Genomic DNA, 6,005 nt, shown 5'->3' with positions numbered 1-6,005 from the left:
AATACATACATAAAAGGAACCTTGTTGGTCCCACCCAAGCTAAGGGACGGAGAAACAATCGGCTGTCGCATTTAGTTTCTCTGCCATAAAACACGCTTAGAAGAACTCGTGCTGATGTTTTGTTCAGATTCTCATACAATTTGAACGTAATGTGTCTGTGGAGATTTGTCTGTGTGGCTTTTTTTTTTTTTTTTTTTAATTTAAGGAGCTTCGTGTCGCTGAAAATAAGAAAAACAAGTCGCGTAAGGCGAAAATACAACATTTAGTCAAGCTGTCGAACTCACAGAATGAAACTGAACGCAATGCAATTTTTCAGCAAGACCGTATACTCGTAGCATCGTCAGTCCACCGCTCGTGGCAAAGGCAGTGAAATTGACAAGAAGAGCGGGGTAGTAGTTGCGCTGAGAAGGATAGCACGCTTTTCTGTACCTCTCTTCGTTTTAACTTTCTGAGCGTGTTTTTAATCCAAACATATCATATCTATATGTTTTTGGAATCAGGAACCGACAAGAAATAAGATGAAAGTGTTTTTAAATTGATTTCGAAAATTTAAATTTGATCATAATTTTTATATTTTTAATTTTCAGAGCTTGTTTTTAATCCAAATATAACATATTTATATGTTTTTGGAATCAGGAAATGATGAAGAATAAGATGAACGTAAATTGGGATCGTTTTATAAATTTTTTGTTTTACAATTTTCAGATTTTTAATGACCAAAGTCATCAATTAATTTTTAAGCCACCAAGCTGAAATGCAATACCGAAGTCCGGCCTTCGTCGAAGATTGCTTGGCCAAAATTTCAATCAATTTGATTGAAAAATGAGGGTGTGACAGTGCCGCCTCAACTTTTACAAAAAGCCGGATATGACGTCATCAAAGACATTTATCGAAAAAATGAAAACAACGTCCGGGGATATCATTCCCAGGAACTCTCATGTAAAATTTCATAAAGATCGGTGCAGTAGTTTAGTCTGAATCTCTCTACACACACACACGTACAGACAGACTGACAGACAGACAGACACACACACACACACACACACACACACACACACACACACACACACACCACGACCCTCGTCTCGATTCCCCCTCTATGTTAAAACATTTAGTCAAAACTTGACTAAATGTAATAAAACAAGAGGCGAAGCCTTCAAGGCTCACGTAAGAAATCGACAAACAGTAACACAAACTCAATCACTCCGTCACACATACACACACACACACACACACACACACACACACACACACACACACACACACACACACACACACACACACACACACAGACACACACACACACACACACAGTAAGCATAGGTGAAACTATGCAAGAAAGCGAGACCCTGGATCTGCCAAGAAGTCTCGGCCCGCTCACAATAACAATGACCGAGACTTTCAGTAATTCCTTTGCGTGACGTCTAACCCTCTTACGTCATAATGTGACGTCTTCAAATAGTTTCTATCACACACGTCGAACACTTTTGACCGAGACTGACGTAATCCATAGACTCGGAAATGTTAAAGTTTCTACCACAGACATACACACATACATACATACGCACGCACGCACGCACGCACGCACGCACAGACAGACAAAGTTTATCATCGCATAGGCTACACTTACGTGAGCCAAAAATTAAAAGGAAGAAATACGGAGAAGAGAGGAGCAGGGAAAGAAAGTTTGTGCAAGGTGAGGATTAATAGCGGAAACTAATATCCTTCGTTAATTAATTGAGTAACGCGCTGTAGAAAAACACACTATCTCTCCTTCAGCTCCATAGTAGTGCAGCCCGACAGGTTTGCCTGAAGTCAGCAACAATACGTAGCTCCGTAAGTAGAGCGATGATGCACCGAGGGACATAGAGCCTTTTAGCTTCGTGTTTTGATCGTAAACTTAATTGATTGTACTCTTAGACTAACTTGTTAGGAATTGATTTGCTTGTTGTCTGTTCCTATTTACTTCATTACTCACGTCGGAATTTTTTTTAGACTTCTCGGAAAATAATGAAAATATAGCCCTGGGTTTTGAGTTTGGAACTAGGGGGTCATTAACGTCCTCACAGAAAATGTTCCTTTTAGTTTGCTCGGAGGTACCTTTTTTTTAAGGGACAACGAACCCCAAAATGTCACATGGCGTTATTTTGAAATTTGAAGTTCAATTCTCGCGATGCACACCACAACCAAAAAACACGAAAGTAAGTGACAGCATTTTTTTTTAAAGCTATGACGTCACTGATGATCATATCAAAAAATGTTCCATGAAAAGACAAGCATAAAAACTGAAGATTGAGACTCTCGTGTCCTTAAACTCCATGGATGATTCTAGCTGAAACCAACTATTTCTCAAATTCTGTTTGCAGTATAGAAAGTGTAGTTTGGACTTCAAATTAAGTGTTTCTGTCATTTGGGATTCCATTTCATGAAAACTCGTGTGTATATTTTTCATCGGCTTTTTCGGGAAGAATCCTGGCAAATGTAACGTGTGTTTTGGAGGTTGCGTTTTTTTACCACAAAAATTTCCTTCCGTCCACTTTATCACCCCTGAGATCTGTTTTCAACCACGAAATAATCGAAAACAAAATGCATTAATACAGGAAACCATAAAACGCATTTGTCAAAGGTTTGGCGAAAATCGTGATTTGGCAGAGAATTTTTACTCTTTCTTGAAAATGTTCATAGAGTTCTCAACACTAAGTTAGATTTGAAAACCCCGGCCCACATCAAATAAAGACTTCTACAGAAAACGTTCGATCAAGCGAATTTTTTATTTTTTTAATTTTTTTTTTATTAAAAGAAATAGCGCTTTTGCAACGCATTGCATTTTGTCATAGAAAAGACCTTGACGTGTGACGAAGCTTAAACAGACATTCTAATCAAAGGAGGATTTTACAAGGATAGGCGTGTTTGGAGTGTGAAGCTGCAAACACTTAAAACCAAACTACAACTTGAATTAAGTCAAGTAAAACATTTGGAAAAATGATTAACTTCTACAGTCAGTCTTGATTAACATATGATGTCGTTTTCCTTTAAACCGTATAACTAGAGACTGCCTACGTGACTGCTCATAATGTTACACAATTCCTCGCAAAACATATGCTGACCTAAATTACAGAGCAGGCACAGTCGATGGCAATCCGAATGGTGCAAAAGTCCCTTTTAGCTCTTGATGTCTAAATAACACATTATTTAGCTAAATAACGCGTTATTTAGCTAAACAATGCTTTATTTAGCTATATCATGCATTATTTAGCTAAATAATGCATTGTTTAAATTAAACAATGCATTATTTACAGATACAGAAAAAAGAGAGCCCAGAGTACTAAATAATGCATTGTTTAGCATAAATAAGAGATTGTGTTTGTAAATAACTCATTATTTATAAATAATTACGCGTTTTCTCTAAACAATATATTATATGTAAATAAAGTGTTATTTAAATAAATAAAATATTATTTAGATAAATAAAATATTATTTATCTAAATAAAATATTATTTAGATAAATAAAATATTATATGTAAATAAAATATTATTTATCTAAATAAAATATTATTTATCTAAATAAAATATTATTTAGATAAATAATTTATTATTTAGATAAATAATTTATTATTTAGATAAATAATTTATTATTTAGATAAATAATTTATTATTTACTGTTTTTGCCTTGAAATAGTATTATTACACTAAATAATGCTTTATATAGCTATATAATAGGTTTCCGCTATATAATTCATGATTTGGTAAATAATACATTATATGCCGTAAATAAAATATTATATACCGTAAACAATTCATTGTTTAGCGCATCGCGAAGCCGTTTTTTCTCTTGTTGTTTTTTTCCACGTGTTTCCGTGGATCCACGAGAGCTCTGTTGATTCTCAAACTGACCAATCAGACAACTAGCATCTGTACACTAATTAAAGTCCCATTGTTGAGTGTGACGAAAACTCGTGGTGACGATTTTAAAACATGTTGGGTCACGCATGGTCCAATCTTACATGGTCCAACCTTACATGGTCCAACCTTACATGGTCCAATCTTACATGGTCCAATCTTACATGGTCCAACCTTACATGGTCCAATCTTACATGGTCCAATCTTGCATGGTCCAATCTTGCATGGTCCAACCTTACATGGTCCAATCTTACATGGTCCAACCTTACATGGTCCAACCTTACATGGTCCAATCTTACATGGTCCAATCTTACATGGTCCAACCTTACATGGTTCAACCTTACATGGTCCAATCTTACATGGTCCAATCTTGCATGGTCCAATCTTACATGGTCCAACCTTGCATGGTCCAACCTTGCATGGTCCAATCTTACATGGTCCAACCTTACATGGTCCAACCTTACATGGTCCAATCTTACATGGTCCAACCTTACATGGTCCAACCTTACATGGTCCAATCTTACATGGTCCAATCTTGCATGGTCCAATCTTGCATGGTCCAACCTTGCATGGTCCAATCTTACATGGTCTAACCTTACATGGTCCAACCTTACATGGTCCAACCTTACATGGTCCAATCTTACATGGTCCAATCTTGCATGGTCCAATCTTACATGGTCCAACCTTGCATGGTCCAACCTTGCATGGTCCAATCTTACATGGTCCAATCTTACATGGTCCAACCTTACATGGTCCAACCTTACATGGTCCAACCTTACATGGTCCAATCTTACATGGTCCAACCTTACATGGTCCAACCTTGCATGGTCCAACCTTACATGGTCCAACCTTACATGGTCCAACCTTACATGGTCCAATCTTACATGGTCCAATCTTGCATGGTCCAATCTTGCATGGTCCAATCTTACATGGTCCAACCTTGCATGGTCCAACCTTACATGGTCCAACCTTACATGGTCCAACCTTACATGGTCCAATCTTACATGGTCCAACCTTACATGGTCCAACCTTACATGGTCCAATCTTACATGGTCCAATCTTACATGGTCCAACCTTACATGGTTCAACCTTACATGGTCCAATCTTACATGGTCCAATCTTGCATGGTCCAATCTTACATGGTCCAACCTTGCATGGTCCAACCTTGCATGGTCCAATCTTACATGGTCCAACCTTACATGGTCCAACCTTACATGGTCCAACCTTACATGGTCCAATCTTACATGGTCCAACCTTACATGGTCCAACCTTACATGGTCCAATCTTACATGGTCCAATCTTGCATGGTCCAATCTTGCATGGTCCAACCTTGCATGGTCCAATCTTACATGGTCCAACCTTACATGGTCCAACCTTACATGGTCCAACCTTACATGGTCCAATCTTACATGGTCCAACCTTACATGGTCCAACCTTGCATGGTCCAATCTTACATGGTCCAATAATATATATGGACCATGTAGATAAATAATATTTTATTTACATATAATATTTTATTTATCTAAATAATATTTTATTTAGATAAATAATATTTTATTTATCTAAATAATATTTTATTTATTTAAATAACACTTTATTTACATATAATATATTGTTTAGAGAAAACGCGTAATTATTTATAAATAATGAGTTATTTACAAACACAATCTCTTATTTATGCTAAACAATGCATTATTTAGTGCTCTGGGCTCTCTTTTTTCTGTATCTGTAAATAATGCATTGTTTAATTTAAACAATGCATTATTTAGCTAAATAATGCATGATATAGCTAAATAAAGCATTGTTTAGCTAAATAACGCGTTATTTAGCTAAATAATGTGTTATTTAGACATCAAGAGCTAAAAGGGACTTTTGCACCATTCGGATTGCCATACAGTCGATGGGCCTTCTTCCTTTCAATGTTTTGTGCTGCTCTTATTTAGCTAGTCTTCCGTTTCTTAGACGCTAGATTTGGCGAGTGTGGCGAGGAAGTAGCGTTTCTTAGGCAATTCTCGCCGCGAGGAATTCTAATTTAGCGAGCTGAACTGAACTGTATTGAACGTTTTTTTTACAAGGAAGCATAAACATACACACACACGCACAC

Source organism: Littorina saxatilis, linkage group LG8 (genome assembly GCF_037325665.1).
Source record: "Littorina saxatilis isolate snail1 linkage group LG8, US_GU_Lsax_2.0, whole genome shotgun sequence".
Lineage (NCBI taxonomy): Eukaryota > Metazoa > Mollusca > Gastropoda > Littorinimorpha > Littorinidae > Littorina > Littorina saxatilis.
The sequence above is the reverse complement of the archived record's forward strand: the minus strand, read 5'-3'. Positions refer to the sequence as shown.